The following is an 18,909-nucleotide window of genomic DNA, read 5'->3' on the forward strand; positions in this document are numbered from 1 at the left end:
GAAGTGAAAACACCAAAAATAAACAACGGTTGCGATAGACACTACATAGACATATACGCTCTTTAGTCGTACCGAGCACATATCAGTGAAAGGGGGAAAAATAACATATCTTTAGGGTATGGGTAACCTATGGTCTTTAAAAATCGATTAGGAATTTATAAAAGGTATTTCTTGTGTTAGGTTTAAGAAAGAATGTCTCAAAATATTGTAAAAAAAATGAAACTAGCGACAGCTCCCTTGCAAGGATATTTTGGATCTCCAAAAAGGAGGTTTTTGCGAAGGTCAATATTTCACGCTGCAGAAACAGAACAGAACTTTAAAGGTAAATTGTGAAAAATCTAAAGACTTGTAGGTAAATAAGCACAGCACATGGTTGAAATTAATGAGTAATGTAGCCAAAACTAGAATTGCATTCTGTTTGAATGTACTTTGCATGCCATGAAATGGGTAAAATTTCTCAATTTTTCATTAAAAAGTAGGTGGGTGGGGGAAAGGGTGTCAGACAATTCACCCCCAAGACAATTCATCCCCTGGACAATTCACTCCAGAATTTTATTTCCTTGGACAATACACCCCCAAGACAATTCACTGCCATATTTTTTATATGATATTGTATTGTCATTTGCTTTTGTCATATTTAAAAATAAGTTGTGAACAGATGTTTGGGGTTATAATTTTTACTTTGTAGCACAATTTTGATGTGGAGATAATAAATGTAGTATGTAAATGAAAGATGAAATAGTGTTTTTTGTCAAATGCAATCCAACCAATGTTATTTTTCTATAAACTGTGTTACAACATATAAAATTGAAACAAATTAAGTATTTTGTATTTATAATATTTGTGCATTGGATTTAAATAACAGTCTGCGAAATAAGCGCACGCCCGTTGGCCTGGGCGTGTAAATTATAGCTCGGGCCTATTAAAATTGCCATATTGTACGCCCGTCGGGCCAGTAGAAATTCCGTGTATCAATATTGTTTCATTTTTAAGTGTGATAAAAGTCATTATTTTGTGAGTACTTCGCGAAGATTTCCGACAGAACTTCGTTCAACTTCGCCTAAAATACGAGATTTAAACGCGTTCCGATTGGTCCATACATTCAACGGTCATTTTCGAGTCGTAACACAGGCTACGTGTTGAACAATTTAGACTGGTTATTTACTAGTGGCACACGTCATGCTGATGTGTTTTTCTGCTGAAGTAAACTTATCGACGTACGCGGCTTGCATTTCCCGAATAAACATCGTTTTACTTTGTAACCTTGTTTGTGTGTTTATTTCCAAAGTTGTAAGTCCCTACGCGCATAAGGCTGCATAATGCTTAAATACGTAGCTGGAGTGAAGCCTGGCAAGAAACTGCCCACTTCTGATCGTTAGTCAACAAATGACTATGAAAAATCACGGAAACGTGAATTTCAAGAAAAGTGGTAAAAAATCAGTGATGAAGGAGAAGCTACTTCTGTAAGACAGAGTTTAATAAGCTACGCTTAAAAACACAGCATAAGAAAAAAGTCAACATGTATGATAAAAGTATGCCTTCTATGCCTTCACTTGTCAAGTAAACTTCTGGAAAATAACTATCAGGTTGCTTGTTTTACAGGATATGGTTTCTGACTAAGAGGATCTCCAGGATTGCAGTGATGATTAGATGAACGAAGAAGTTGTTTATCACATGTTAAATACTTATAATTAATAATTAATAAAGGACATAGTTACATTGACTTGTTATATTGTGTTGCAATTGTTTTTGCAATAGGCTTTACAGTTAACATACCCTGGATACAATTTTACTTTTAATAGATTAACTGCTATTGAAAGATGAAACCCTTTATCAGGGTGTATATTTTAACAAATTTACTTTGGGCTAGTAATTTTGCTGCTGGGCTACTTGTCTTTACCATTCCAGTAGCCCGAATGGCTAGTGGATAAAATGAACTATCGTGAAGACTGAAATAATATTATTAGGTTAACTGCTATTTTATTATTTGAGAACTTTGTCAAATATTGAAGTTGATTAATTAGTTTCATTTAATTCTTAGAATTTTACAGTATGACAATAACTTATTTATTCATGTTAGATGGGATAATTAATTTAATAAAATAGTATGGTTTAATTGATAAGAAAACCTTAATTAAAGAAAGGAAATTTAATCTGGTTGGAAGCGTGCTATTAATGGGTATTACAATCAAGCAACAACAACAACAACAACATAACCTTTATTAAGCTCAAATCACAAATATAGTGACACATGAGTATACAGTGACAATGCATCTTTTACAAAGAGTTATTAACAATTGTGACATGGTGTTAAACTTTACATAGAAAATAGAAAAGAGAAAGAGAAGTGGAGATGAAAAAAGATATGAGACATATATTTGAATTGAGTGGGGGAATGATGATGTTGACCTGAGAAATAAACATTTTTTATTCCTTTGGCCTGAATAACCTGTTTGTTTACATGGATTACTGATGCAGACTATAGTTATGGTTTTTCCATTTGGTTCTATTTAAAACCCGGTGAATTTGATTGGTTAATTTATTTTTGTCTGCAGCGCTTCGCTGATCTGTGTGTAAACCCTGGAATTAGGTCAGAAATGTGCGTATTGTTTGTGTTTTCACTGTTTCCTCTGTAGAATAATCGTGGAGAGTGTTTCATTTATAGATCGCATATTTACTAAACTTCCAAAAGTGACGTATAGATTTACATTTTGTAGACCGATATTGTCTGTTAATGTAATTCTACTTGGGATTAATTGGTGTGTTTAAATTAAGTAATGATCAAATGTGAAGTGACCCATTCACGTGACATTGACCGATGTTGTGTCAGGCCAGATTAACCATGCCCATGTTTGTCCTGTGTCAGTGACCATGTGATTCGTACCGGTAAGTAAAGGACTTTATGTTATTGTTTCAGCAAGTAGCGTTATATAATCATGTACTAAATTGTGTCGATTTGACCTGCAGTAGTGAGATTGCATGACAAAAAGTACTTTACTGTACATGTATTTGTGAAGTTGTGTAAGTTTACACATGGCACATGAAATCAATGGTGAAAGGCATGGATGGGTGATGGAGAGGGGGGATGAGTAGAAGTGCTGCAATAAGTAATAAGTGTCAAGTGTCATTGATCAAAAAACATATTCCAGCAAGGTTAACAATAAGCTTGAGATACAAACATACATGTACATTGCATATAATTTGGCTAGTGCAAGGTTTAAAATATAAATCACAATTTGCTAACAACATTTATGAGTAAATCAGTAATTTCAAATTTGTGACATTGATATTTGTTGCCAGATTGAAAAAACATGCGTAAAAATATTTTAAACATGCGTAGTGAATGAAGTTAGGTATTCAACATGAACTATGATGTAGTAATACCAATATGTTAGATGATTAATTCATCTTATAAAAATAATAATAAAATATTAATTGATTGATTGAGACGAAATGCAAAAAGTACTGCATTAGACATGATTTTGTTCTCTATATAAATACATTTATCAACGTGTTAGCGTTTAAAGTAATATTTTTTGTGGATATGAATTAGTCTTATGAAGTTTAATTGTTGAAATACATAAAAGATAACAAACATAATTTAACATATACACCAAGTTAAACTTATCAGCGGGTTAATGTTTGAAATAATACTTTTATGAATTTACATAATTTTTTAAAATCCTTTAAGGACCTTGTTGTCAACAATTCTTTAAATTTTAGCGTATTTGTTCTACAGTAGTAGTATTTTTTATAAACTTCCTTCTATGTTCATTAAAAAAGGGACATATAAGCATGTAGTGAAATTCATCCGCCACATCTCTGCATGTACAATGAGGGCATGTTCTCTCATTTATGTCTTGATTGGTCCATCTACCTGTCTCATTTGGGAAAAAGTGATTACCAGTTCTAAGTTTAATAAATAAAGATGATTCATATTTAGCTAGTGTGATTAAATATTTCTCTAATTCAATCTTATCCTTAAATATTGAATAGTTTAAGCCTTTTGTTGAGTTTTGAAGTGAGGTATGCCAGGTTTGCTGGTATTGATTAAGTAATATGCCCTTTATAGTGTACTTTATATTTTTATTTTGGATTTGATCTTGATTTAGCCATATGTAATTTCTGCCAGTTTGTGTAAAGATATTTTTTACATAATTTATCCATTTAGATTCAAAGTTAGGAAGGTTTAACATGTATTTATATATGAGATATGCTAATTTATCCGGTTTCCCAGTTATTAATCTATTCCAGTATGCAATCATTCTGCCTTTTATAGTGAGATCTATGGGGTATCTTCCGAATTCTGCGTATATCATATAAAGTGGGGAGCTTTTTCTTAGATTGAAAATTTTTCTCAGAAATTCATTGTGTATTTTCTCTAGTAAATCAATGCTTTCATAGCCCCAAACCTCTGCTGAATATGTTAATATTGGCAGGATAGTGTTATCAAAAAGTTTTAATATCAGATATATTGGTAAATTAAGGTTATTAATTCTTGAATAGAGTAGGTGCATTGCTTTCCTTGCTTGTTGTGCAAGATGTTTCTTTGCAGTTAGGAAGCTACCAGATTTTGCTAAAAAAACACCTAGATATTTGTATGAGTTAACAATTTCTAGAGACGTGTTGTCTATTTTAAAAGAGAAGTTTCTATTTTGCCTTGATCCGAAAATAATTACTTTTGTTTTATCCTTATTTATATTTAACTTCCATGTTTTACAGTAATCAGCAAAGTCATTCAGACAGTTTTGTAGTGTTTGGGCATTTTCAGCAATTAAGACTGTGTCGTCTGCATATAATAGTACAATTATTTTGAGAAAAGTAGCAATATCGTTTTCTGGATTTGTAAGTTCTATACCATGGTGGCCTTTAGATTCTAAGTAATTCCCAAGGTCATTTAGGAAAAGCGAAAAGAGGATGGGCGATAATTTTTCTCCCTGACGCACGCCGCAGTTACATGAGAAAAATGGGGAGTTTTGAGTTCCATTAGAGTTACATGATGGTACATGATAAGCATTCACACACCTGACAAGGCTTTATCAAAGTGTCAACACAGATAAACAAAGACTTCAGTTACACACATTGACAAATAATTATGTTGGGCTGGGCAATTCTAAGACCTGGTATTGTATTAAAAAATTCCATTGTTGTTCACCTGATATTTTGATAATTATTAACCAGGTTTTCCGAAGGAAAAAACTGGTTATTAGATTGGCGAACGCGGGCGGGCTGGCTGGCTGGCTGGCTGGCGGGCGGGCTGGCGGGCTGGCGGAATAAGCTTGTCCGGGCCATAATATGTCGTTCATTGTCAGATTTTAAAATCATTTGGCACATTTGTTCACCATCATTGGACGGTGTGTCGCGCGAAATAATTACGTCGATATCTCCAAGGTCAAGGTCACAGTTTGAGTTCAAAGGTCAAAAATGGCCATAAATGAGCTTGTCCGAGCCATAACTATGTCGTTCATCGTCAGATTTTAAAATCATTTGGCACATTTGTTTACCATCATTGGACGGTGTGTCGCGCAAAATAATTACGTCGATATCTCCAAGGTCAAGGTCACACTTTGAGTTCAAAGGTCAAAAATGGCCATAAATGAGCTTGTCCTGGCCATAACTATGTCATTCATTGTGAGATTTTAAAATCATTTGGCACATTTGTTCACCATCATGGGACGGTGTGTCCCACGAAAGAATCACGTCAATATCTCCAATGTCAAGGTCGCCACGACTAAAAATAGATTAAAAAAAAAAAAAACTTACAAAGGGGGTTAATTTTTTTTGGTCATTTCAAAAGTTCAGTTTGAGTTTTCTCCCTTTATCAGATTTTCTTTTCACAATGAAAACCTGGTTTTGTGACAATTTTGTCCCTTGTTTTTATTTAACTGCCTATAAACAAAAGTGTTTCATTAAAAAAATTATTATTTTTATTCTTATTATCCATTAAGTTGTTGGATTTTCTCTCATTGAAGGATTAGTGATAGAAGTTGTGTTTTGTAATGTTGTGTATTGAAACATATTTTAGTCTGCAAGTATCAGTATTCATTTCAAAGCCAGTATCAAATTCACACCATTTTATGTTATAATTTTTTAAAATGCTACTTATACACGAATACCTCATGATTTATTAAATCTACTATAATACCACTAGTATGCTCCTCTTAAAAATGTTTTGAAATGTAATGTACTTCTTACAAAAATTGTACTCAATTCAAGTCCACTTCAATCATACAGTATGTTAACTCATTCCATACTACAGCCTTATCTCTAAGCAACCCCAATCAGTAATAGCCTTATCTACCATTAGATAATCAGAACCCTCATCAGCTCTAAATGCCTGACAGATTATCTGTTTATTGATACCTTTATGGGTGTGAAAAAGGTTGTTCTAGGTGTTGTTACTTTGTTGACTGATTATGTGACAAATATTTTATTATTATATTTCCCATTTAAAAATAAATATAGTAATTTTATAAAAATGTCGAAACCTTGCATAACTTATCAAATAAAACAATTAGATTATTTCCAAATAATGTATCCAATACCATTATTATTTATTTATACACTTTTTACAAATATAAACTGTTTTAATGAATAAAATCAATCTTAAATAAAACATAAACACATAATAAATTATTTAATGACATAAAAACAATAATAAGATATTGTTAATAAAACACCGTATTATGTGAATTGGGAATAAGACATCAATTTGGGATTAAATTGTGTTTTATCAAAAGTGCATAATATGCAGTTTTATATGTTGCATTTATCTAGTTTTACAAATTATAATTAAATCATATACTTGCATATATAATAGCATCATTTAAATTGATTTTACTTCAAAACTTGATTTTTTATTAATTTAAACAAAAAATCCTCATGAAATGAAACTGTGTCCATGCCGCGCATTGACACGGTTTCAAAATACACTTTAAATGAAACAAATTCAATCACTGTTAATGAAAAAGTCATGGAAAATTTCTTATTAAGCTTAAATTATAGATAATGTATTACAAAAATATATGTAGATCATGAAATGAATAGTTTTGTTTGAGAAAATCACCAAAATGATGTCCATTCCCAGTTTGATGTCTTATTCCCAATTCACATTATACAGTGTTATAATAAGATATTGTTAATAACAAAAACAAACATCAATAGATAAAAAGCACAGTTATGTTTCAATTGCAAGTAATTTTATGAAAAAAAGAAAGAAATTCTGAGAACATCTTAATATGCTTTTATTAGAACTTCATAAAAATAAAAAAGAATACAATTAACTATCCTTAGAAAACAGATATTTGTAATTACTAAATCCTAAACAAACAGCAAAAGATCCAAAAAAATTGTCAAGGGAGCAGGGGTGAATTGTCTAGTGGGTGAATTGTCTCCTCGGGGTGAATTGTCTTGGGGGTGAATTGTCTCGCTTCCGGGGGGAAGATCAAGGGCAATAGTTTCACAAGTGAAGAAGCTGGCCTTGTCTTTGGTTTTATTTTCAATGCATGTTGCCTTAGCGCTATGTTATGACACTGACACAAATAGGCGTTCTTGTGTCACTTTCTGTTTTGATGAAATGGATTTGACTGTTTGCTGCCTTTCGGAACTTGAAATTTGGGCAAAAATATATCCCCTTCCCCCTTAACCCTTTGCATGCTGGGAAATTTGTCGTCTGCTAAAATGTCGTCTGCTGAATTTCTAAAATTAGCATTTTCTTTGATTTTTTTCAAAGAATACTATCAGAATAGCAAACAGTTTGGATCCTGATGAGACACCACGTTTTGCATAGGCCTTTAAAATTCGGTTCCCGCACTGAAAGGGTTAATGAATGTTAATTTTGTTATCCACTTTTATAATTGATTTTTTGTTGTTGGTATTGAATGTATTTACTACAACAAAAATTTTGTTGGTCAAATGTTGAAAAAAATCCATTAATTGAACAATAATGAAATTATTCACATACTTAAGTGCAATTCAGTGTCGTTACAGTACTGTAGATTTCGTCTGTGTGGTTAATCAAGTGTATCTACTGTAGATTATTTTAAATTTATTGAACATCATTTTTCACACCTGAGGATGTTTACGTCTGCTGCATCTTTTAGGCTTGAAAGCCACAGGTTGTGAACAAATGTCTGCATGTGTGCATATATTTTATTTCTTAGTTCCTTCCTCACCTGAATAATTACATGACAGTGTGTGATGATGAATATGTATTATCATGTTTATGACAATGTGTTGACCTGGAGCTCCTGCAGTTAAGACTCAAAATGTGGGAAGAATTTTCAATATTAAGAGCTTAATTCTATGCATTAATCTCTGACTCACTGAAAAACATATTTTAAAGTTGACATGGTCATGTGCCATGTGGATCAACCAGAGTACCTAATTTAAGCTCCACCTATATTGTATTGTCACCACCGAAACAATTTACATGGACCCTGGTCCCAGAATGGAAATCGAATACTGGTTGCTGGTGTGACTGCACCAAATTGGCCTTTATTATCAGGCGATCAATTACTTGAAAATGAAAATCTACGGTGGAAACTTTTTCGCAGTATAATTATTATTAATATTTATTATTGTTACAGTTACATGTAAGTTGTGTCAATACCATCAGTGAATTCGTAGAAATATGGGATATTACGTAACCAAATGCATTGATGGTGTGTACATCACAATTTCAGCAAGAAAAGATTTTTCAGATACCAAATAGACAATTTTATGTGTTAAGTTTCTTTTTGATAAATTAATGCAGTTGTTTTTTACTAACAATATAATATCACCACTATTGAATGCCCATAATCTATGAGCTGTTAGTTTGTTAGTTTCCATTTTTATTTAATGTCATTTATTAATAAAAAAATCCAAATAGTGCCTTATGCCCTCTTAAATACATGCATCCAGTCTTATCTTATTTTGTCACCTTAGACCCCTAGAGAGCACAGTCACCCACGGTTTATTAGATTACAATCAGTAACACAGTAACTGATAAGCTGAAGGACACACTCCACACAAATATCTTATTATCTCCAGGTCAAACAATCTTGAGATTTGAGGGTTTTTTATTAATTTTAAATGAATACGAAATAAGTTGTTTTTTTATTGAGGAAAACAAGTATTATAATAATTGTTTTAAACAATGTGTTGGCATGGTAAATCTATCAGTTGTATTTGATTTAATTATTGAGAACAATGGGCTAATGAATCTGCAGATTAATTTCACAAAGACAATATTATCAGTTTTAAATACATAGTTTTATTTGTTTGTAATATTACTGGCAATCTTCTTAGTTTTTTACTACAAATCCTTACTTTTTGTTTATCCCTTTACCCCTTGGATACTAAGTAGTATTTTGACGCATTTGTAGTCACTTAGAAAGTTATATTTAATTCAAGACCTTTCTTACTAGATCCAAGTTTTAAAGGCTTCATTTCCAACCCTTAGATACTGATGAGCAGCAAACAGCATAAAACCTGAACAGCCTGCGTTTTATTCACAGGCTGTTCTGAAGTTATACTGTTTGCACATAGCCACTTCCACTTTGCTTTTGTGTGGGAAAGGGTTAAACAAGTGTTATATTTTTATGCTGCCCGAAATAAAATTTTGGCGGAGCATATAGTGGCCAGTTTGTCCTTCCTTCCTTCCTTCCTTACTCTTTCCGTCACACTTTTGTTACGGTTTCTCATAGCGCCTTCAACACTTTACCGATCTCTTTCATATTTGGCATGTAGGTACCTTGCATGGACCTCTACCTTTTGATGAGGTTTGAGGTCACTGGGTTCAAGGTCAAGGTCACCGAGGCTAATAATAGATTTTCTGTCACGCTTTTGTTACAGTTTCTCATAGGGCCTTCACTACTTTACGGATCTCTTTCATATTTGGCATGTCTAAGGTACCTTGCATGGACCTCTACCTTTTGATGTGGTTTGAGGTCACTGGGTTCAAGGTCAAGGTCACAGAGGCCTAATAATAGATTTTCTGTCACGCTTTTGTTACAGGTTCTTATAGGGCCTTCACTACTTTACTGATCTCTTTCATATTTGGCATGTAGGTACCTTGCATGGACCTCTACCTTTTGATGGGGTTTGAGGTCACTGGGTTCAAGGTCAAGGTCACCGAGGCTAATAATAGATTTTCCGTCACGCTTTTGTTACAGTTTCTCATAGGGCCATCCGCCTTAACTACTTTACCGATCTCTTTCATATTTGGCATGTAGGTACCTTGCATGGACCTCTACCTTTTGATGAGTTTTTAGGTCACTGGGGTAAATGTCAAGGTCACCGAGGCTAATTATATATTTTTCCGTCACACTTTTGTTACAGTTTTTCATAGCGCCTTCAATATTTTACTGATCTCTTACATATTTGGCATGTAGGTACCTTACATATATAGACCTACCTTTTGATGACGCTTGATGTCATTTGGGGTCAAGGTCACCGAGGCTAATAATAGATTTTTTTTAGGTGGTTATTAACACATAGATTGACAAAGCGCATCATCGGGGAGCATCCATCGTTTTCAACGATACTTGTTGTTAGGAGTTTACTAAGGAGTTATAATGCTAGGGTCAAAAATGATTGAAAAAGTACCAAACAAATATTTGTGCAAATGGGGTGTCACTGGGCCAATTGTTGTACTGCTCATTTGACACTTTACAGTAAAACTTGTTGTTCAATGTCATAAGTTGGCAGTCATTTAGTCCAGCCCAAAAAAGGGACCTTTTACACAATTCAATATTCAGACTCATAATTTAAGATTCAATGTGACAGACTTTCAATTGATTTAAGGGCTTCTAAATGCTCACACCTCACATCAAAGATGATAAATAGTCTCTGGAAAAACACAATGGGATTTCAATCAGGCAACATTCATTTTAATTTGTTCCCAGCATTTCATAAGCACTTTTTATATTGATCATTAAATTGTTCATCATAATCCATCAATAAACATTTAAAATGTATTTACAATTTATTTTGAACATTCTGAGAATCTCCAAATGCTTTGCGACACTATTTCCAATATTCTATCAGAAATTGTGTTTTTGTTTTGTCTCTTTTTAATTCACCCTAGGGTGTGATGAAGATACAAAAAAGTATGTCAAGGGAAGCTCTGATTTTCTCATTAATTATTTCAAGATAAAAGAGTTGTACATTTCATGCAAATTAAATATGCTTCAAAATATTAAGGGTATTGCACATGCTTGATAATAGTTTCTTTGTGTCTCACATCACTGAAGCACAAGCTGCTATCTACTGTTGTGCAAATCTCAAATTTTAAATCTAACTTTCATTTTTACCTGAAGTATTTAGTACAAATACCATTTCATAATTATTTGATGAGTTGATAAAACTTTTTACCTGAGAAATGGGGTTATATTTTCAATAAGTTGCCAGTAGCAGACATGGGGTAATCATAATTGTTAATCTGTTATCATCATGATTATTAATTGATTACTTTTTTCATTAATCATGGATTGATCATTAATTATAGCTTTTGTTTTACTTAAATAATAATTTTATAGATTACCACTACAAGAGGTCATTACTCATTATTATTTTATGATTATGATTACTTTTGACCAAAAAGCAGATTCAATTTCAATTCATGAAGACAAATGACACATTAACAACATCAGATACTTGCCAACTTATCATGTAGTTAATTACTCAAGTGGTGTAGATCTCTGATAGCTCTCGGTCCAAGGGGTATTTCAAGGGATTAAGTCTGAACAATAGTTCTTATTTGGAACTTGCCTACAACTGGTTTTTCGGCTAATTTACATGAGTTACAAATAAAATTGACCTAGATCCACGGGAATGCGTATTGTTATTCCCCCTACAGGTGAAAATGGAGGGGACTTATGGTTTTTGCTCTGTCTGTCAGTCAGTCAGTCACACTTTTCTGGATCCTGTGATAACTTTAAAAGTTCTTCATATTTTTTCATGGAACTTGAAATTATGGATAGATGGCAATATGGAGATTATGCACGTCATTTCATTTTGTTCCTACGTCAAGAATTCTGGTTGCTATGGCAACAAATAGATTAGAAATATTGCTGAAAATAGTGGATCCTGCGATAATTTTAAAAGTTCTACATATTTGTTCATGAAACTTGAAACATGGATAGAAGGCAACATGGAGATTATGCATGTAAATTCATTGTGTTCCAATGTCAATAATTCTGATTGGTATGGCAACAAATAGACTAGAAATATTGCTGAAAATGGTGGAGTTTCATCGTTATTGGACTTATATTGCTTGGAAATAGTCTTGTTCAAACTAAGCAAGTACGGTACCAGAATATTCATGTGACACTAGGGTCATAATGGTAAAAAGTTTATTGTACCTAACGATTAGTGGAGTTCCGAATACAGTCTATTGCATTGATGATCTGCATTTATGCAAAAAATAAGTGTTGGAGCTTAATTAGGTGTGGGAACAGTTAAGTAATCAGTCAAATAATTGATTTCATGAGAATTTTAGTGAACCATGTTAACCCATGTATACAAGTTACATTTTGAAAAAGCAATTCATGCAACTTCTGCACCAGTGGAGAGACTCTGGCATTTTCTTTCCTTTCTGATAGAAGTTGAATGAGTGACCGCACTTTTCAAATGCCCATGAACATCAAATGCAATAATCGTGCAGTACTATGCATCTTTCTTTTTGTGCAAGTTAATAGGATAAGAATTAAGGGTGTCACGGTACTGTGTGGGACGGTATATCGTAATAGTCTCCTCTCAGTACAGTGCATGATACGCCTTCGAGTGCGTAAGGTACGGTACAGCATTTTTCATATGCGCCAACGCGCCAAGTAAACTTTTAATGTTTGGATGTTGTAACAATACGCGGCAAGAAAGATTCCATTGGCGCAATCAATAAAATATGTGGCACAGTAATTGGATCAATGTTAACGGAAATTCTCCCAATATCATCTCATATCACATTTTTAAATGACAAATTTTGTAATCATGAATTTATAAGAGCTATCACACTGCAGTTTATAAATTAACTGATAAGATAAGCTATTGGGGGACCACCGACCCCAGTAGACAGATTATCTCCAGAGCCAATTAAATATGCAGGTTTTGTTTTTTGCTATAATTAGCACATGCTTAACAGTTACATGTATATGTTTCAATTGTACTTTCTCGTGGAAGCTGTCTAAGCCAGCTTTTCACCTTACCTGACCTTTGTAAGACAGACTGTCCAATAAAATTTCCTGCGGCTAGACACAAATAAAGACACTTTATTTATTTCATTGGCTGATTTGAGCGATATATATATATGGTATGTCAATAAAAGATTCTTATTGTGTTTTCAACAATATCATGAAAATATTATTTTTGATTATTTCACCATATTGACATTGCCAAATGTGTGGGGAATGCTTGCAAATAAATAATAATGTTATAATATATTATACATTTTGGGAAGTAATTTAAGTATTTCTTTGCATCAATAGAAAATAACATAAAATAATGACCACTTAAACATTAAAATTATTGTAATCCGAACAAGATGTAGCCCCCCCCCCTCCCTAGCAATTGCTGTGAGGGGTAACAAACACCTAGACATTAAACCCGGGGGGGGGGGGGGGGGGGGGGGGGGGGGGGGGGGGGGTTCCGCTGATACTTATACAGTATACTTATTGAATTTGCTATTATATCTTTCCCGCTACTGAAATTTACTTTTTGATACCCATTTATATGGTGTGCGGTAAAAATGCCAGAGGTAAAAATGCCATAGGTAAAAATGCCAGAGGTAAAAATGCCAGCGTTAAAAATGCCAGAGGTAAATTGGTAAAAATGCCACAGGTAAAAATGCCATAGGTAAAAATGCCAGACGTTATATAGTAAAACAGATTTTTGAGCAATATTTTTTAAGGATATTGAGTATTGTACGGAAACATTTTTTTTTTTAATTGAACATGTTGTTAATGGTTGGGAATTTGTGTTTCTTTGATGAATCGGTCATTAAAGAAAACTTGTTAAATTCATTGTAAAAGGATATTGAGTATTGTACGGATACATTTTTTTAATTAAACATGTTGTTTGAGAATAATGTGTCAGTAATACATGTTATTTTATATTGTATTCTAAAGATTCACATGCTTTTTTTAAGAAATGAAAGATTCAAATGTGTCTTATTCATATTGTTTCTGTGTCTTAAATGTGTCTTATTTATATGTGACTACGTGCTTATTTTTTGAAGAAATGAAAGATTCATATGTGTCATATTTGTATTTTATTCATGTCTTAAATGTGCCTTATTTAAGACTACATGCTATACCGCCAGTGCGATGCAATAGATCTTATTTCTTAATCTCCACTTTCACACATAGCGCTGTCTTTAATAAGGCTACCTCTATTTCAAGGACAGATTACTGAAAACTAAATAAAAAAGTACAACGGTGATGTTGATCCATGTTGATGTTGATTCTAGCTAGATCATATTTAAGTAAATAATATTAGTTCGGAATTATACAATTGCGTATGCTATGCTTAGAATATATAGACATTTATTAACATTTATTAACTGTACTGATATCCACATCAAATAATGATTTTACCTGTATTATTTGCCATTGAACGCGTATTTAAAATAATAATGGTAAATAAAACGGACGCTTGCAATAATTGTCATTAACTTTTTCAAACGGTATAAATATAAGACAATGGTAAATTTACTATTTGTTGAAGTTTTTTTAAGGTACACAACAATTTAGCAATAAATGAAATCAGTTATTTTGGCAGTAAATCCAATTTTTCCAGTACAGTAGCCAGGTGCCTGTGTATTGAGCTAATAAGATAGTGATCAACACAGCAGGTTGCTAATACACAGTGTAGACTTCCCCTGACTTTGATTCGAGCACAATAAATCCCAATATTATAAAATTAACAGAACAGAACAGCGAGTTTATTTGCGACATAAGCATATACAGCTAAACATCAAACTACCATAATAATAAATACACAATACACATGCATCAAAATAACACCAAAAATATGTTTATGCATTTTGTACAAATATATGACTTGTGAGAATGTATGATGTAAGAGAAAGCTCTTTCTGTTTTAACAAAGTTAAGTGAATTTTTAAAATCCGCAATTGATAAAGAAAAAAATACAGTTAGATGTTATGTACAAAATTTTAGTTGTGGGGGGAAAATTTACTCTCTAAAAAATCTTTATATTATCTGCTCTAAGTTTAAATGCTGTAATTAGCAAGACGTATCAATACATGCCTCATTTAATAATCAATCTATAATATATTATGCATTTATATATAAGCAAATTTCTGATTTCAATAGTTTTATGGTTTCCCATATTTATGCCCCCTTCAAAGAAGAGGGGGTAGATTTGAATGGTGATGTATATCATTTGATGTATATCAAAGTTATAATGGCAGACACAGTATGGTGCCAGATAAGAGATTAGCCCTCCCCAATTAAATCAACTTTTTATAATAATTTAAACATTTATAATTTGACTTCATTCTCATTCACAATCTTACTTTGTGTAAATTAGTATAAATAATGGTTTGTTTATTTTGTGTAGTTAAAATCATCGAAGAATGTGCTTAATTAAAAAAGTGCTTCAGTTTTATAAGTTAAGGAAAGTTTTAATAAATTGATCATTTAATATATGATTTAATTTATAAATTTAGTTTTGAAACAAGAGTCATTTAATAATTAAGATAAGAATTTAATTAATAATTTAATTTTAATCCATTGATCAAGGAATATTAAATCTAAGAATTTAATTTAAAACAGGTGCTTGTTGATCAATTTATAATACAGGAAGATAATTTAATAAGGTGTCTTAGCTCAGGTAATATTAAATACCACACAATACCTGGAAATAAGGCAGCATTTTGTCTTATTACCAGTTATTGTGTGGTGTAAATGGTGGATTGGTTGTTTATTGTCTTTCTGTGTTCATTTGCTGAAATATGACAACGAATTTATAAAAATGAAGCTCATTCAATTACAAGAAAAGGAATTTTGTATAATGGAAGAGTTTTTAAGTTACAATATTCATGTAACACACATAAATCCTATTTTAAAGGTAACTGGCCGTCAACTGCAGTAGTCTGTTATATCTTATGGAGAAATTGCCATTATTACATTATGCAGTAACAAGTCAACTAAACAGCCTGAATGTTGTTGGGTTAAAATGGTTAAAATGCTGATAGAAAGAAAAAGAATTCACATATGAAACATTATAAATTGCATGCTTATGTGCCTTCTTTATAAATTCCATGAGGCCTTTATATTTTATGCTCCCGGTAGGATGGCATATAGCAGTTGAACTGTCAGTATGTCAGTCTGTCCGTCCGTCCGTACAAAAAAAAAATTAACGTTGGCCATAACTTTTGCAATATTGAAGATAGCAACTTGATATTTGGCATGCATGTGTATCTCATGAATCCGCACATTTTGAGTGGTGGAAGTTCAAGGTCAAGGTCATTCTTCAAGGTCAAAGGTCAAATTGCGGCGCAGTAGGGGGCATTGTGTTTCTGATGAACACATCTCTTGTTTTATCTAAATTTAGAATAGCATATAATACATTTCATATTATTTGGTGTTCATCTGATATGCTCATTTGTATTTTCAGTTTGGCCATGCCCAGGAGGGAGTGACTGAGTTATGGGGTGCAGAAGAAGCACAAGCCATCTCGACATGATGAATCATCCCCAACAGCGCTTGAGGATGGTTTCCTGCTCAATGAGGATGAATCCATAACTGAGAACTGAGGATGATACTTCTCTCAACACTGCATTGTATGAAGACAAAGCAACTCAGTGTGGTTAGTCATCGTCAACAACAGAACCAGACTAAGCTGAAGTTGGAGACTGTCAAGTTGAGATCACTGTGCCTATCAGGGTTGAGTGTTACATACTGAACGAAGTGATCCAAAGCAATTTATTGTCAATACGCACGCTAGAGACCTGGACATTCGCTTTTTACATTCAGATCAAAGCATGGCAAAACATATTTAAGGATGAAAGTATGTGTTAATGAAGCAGGACACACTACTGAACATGTTCATGGTTAGGAAGTTGCCCAGAACCATTTTTTGTGGGAACAAATTTCTAGTGATTATCTTTTTGCCCTTTAGCTCACCTGAGCACAATGTGCTAATGGTGAGCTTTTTTGATCACCTTTTGGCAGTCGTGGAGTGCGTGTTGTGTGGCGTCAACATTTGCCTTGTAAACAATCTTGAGGCCACATTAATTGTCCAAACTTCATGAAATTTGGTCAGAACATTTTTCCAAATGAAATCTTGGACAAGTTAAAAAATTGTTCCGGTTTATTGTCCGTCATCATGAAACTTGGTCAGAAGATTTGTCAAAATGATATCTTGGGCAAGTTCAAAAATGGTTCCGGTTGGTTCAAAAACATGGGCACCAGGGGGTTGGGCATTTTTCCTTATATGTCTATATATAGCTATAGAAAAACCTGGTATCCGGACAATTGCTCCTACAGACAATCGCTCCTACGCTAAATTTGACAGGGCGGACGGTCGCTCCTACGATGTTTTGACAGGGCGGACAGTCGCTCCTATGATGTTTTGACAGGGCGGACAGTCGCTCCTACGATGTTTTGACAGGGCGGACAGTCGCTCCTACATTATTTTGCCAACCCGGACAGTCGCTCCTACATTATTTTGACTCCACGGCAAAATGTAGTGTACGCCGATCAAAGGCTAACACCTATGATTAACCGACAATTAAAATTGCCAACTTGTGTCGAAAAATGCGAAATAAGCCAGATATTTAAATTTGAAATCGAAAATGTCTGTACATTTGAATTCGCCAGCATGTTGCATTTCATGAATTTTGTATTCAATGTATAATTGTTCTTGTCTATTTTGTGTTATTGTAACATATACATATAACATTTTATCAATATATTACAATTCAACACATACAAAAATCGTTCAGTATTTTAATAATCATAGAAATGCCGATTAAGAAATTGTTCAGTGTCATATCAATCAATGGGTCAAATGTGAAAACAATGACCTAGCCAATTGTTTACTAACCTTAATTCACTTTAAAGGGATCTTTTGACGGTTTGGTTAATTGACAAAATTGAGAAAAGTTGTTTCAGATTCGCAAATTTTCGGTTTAGTTATGATATTTGTGAGGAAACAGTATTACTGAACATTTGCCATGGTCTAATATAGTCATTATATTCATCTTTTGACGATTTAAAAACCTAAAAATTATTAAGCGTTGCAACGCGAAGCGATTGAATAATTTGGAAAGTTCTAGTGATGTCGTTTAAATTTGTGAAACTACGATGATATATGGTATAAAATACGCATCTTATGTATCCTTGGCAGGATAGCTCAGTTGGCTAATGCGTTTTTACTTAGAGTCCTGCTGCGGGCTACTTTTGTTTTCCTTTTTTAAATTTTATTTTTGATTTTTTACTGGAGCTTTTAAAATTTAATGTTTACATTTATCAATATAAAGCATTTAATGACAAACTTCAAAACATGCCAAAATCTGTGAAAAGGCCCCTTTAATGTGACGCCATTCTGTAATCTTTATGCACGGTTTGCACATCATAGGTGTCAAAGTGGTCATTATCAATTGATACTACCATTTTTGTTATAGCAATTATTGATTTAATGCGGTTTTTTATGTTTATTCCATTCGCAAAATGGCACTTATTCCAATAAATGTAATATCGGAACGAATGTCCCCGATAGGAATAATGTAGGAACCATTGTCCAAAGTGCCCTTATAACTACCTTATATTTACAGAATCGACAAACTGTAGCATAGTTTGTCAGTAAGTAAATTAATTAATTAAAATCAAATTGATCGGTTCATGTTAAATTGGCTTTCTGTTAACAGGTTGGCAATTTTAATTGTTGGTTAATTAAAGGTGT

The 18,909-nt window shown here is 33.1% G+C and overlaps 1 protein-coding gene and 1 long non-coding RNA gene across 2 annotated transcripts in view; both read left to right on the forward strand.

Moving 5' to 3' along the window:
- The window catches only part of LOC127853191 (testis-expressed protein 11-like), a 199,511-nt gene that overhangs the window by 28,081 nt on the left and 152,521 nt on the right, over nt 1-18,909 (forward strand). The gene's annotated exons all lie outside the window — the stretch shown is intronic.
- Nucleotides 222-17,390, forward strand: LOC127853208 (uncharacterized). The gene is made up of 2 exons (XR_008036530.1): nt 222-322; nt 16,621-17,390. It is a non-coding gene; the product is annotated as an uncharacterized LOC127853208 (long non-coding RNA).

This window comes from Dreissena polymorpha, chromosome 12 (assembly GCF_020536995.1).
Source record: "Dreissena polymorpha isolate Duluth1 chromosome 12, UMN_Dpol_1.0, whole genome shotgun sequence".
NCBI lineage: Eukaryota > Metazoa > Mollusca > Bivalvia > Myida > Dreissenidae > Dreissena > Dreissena polymorpha.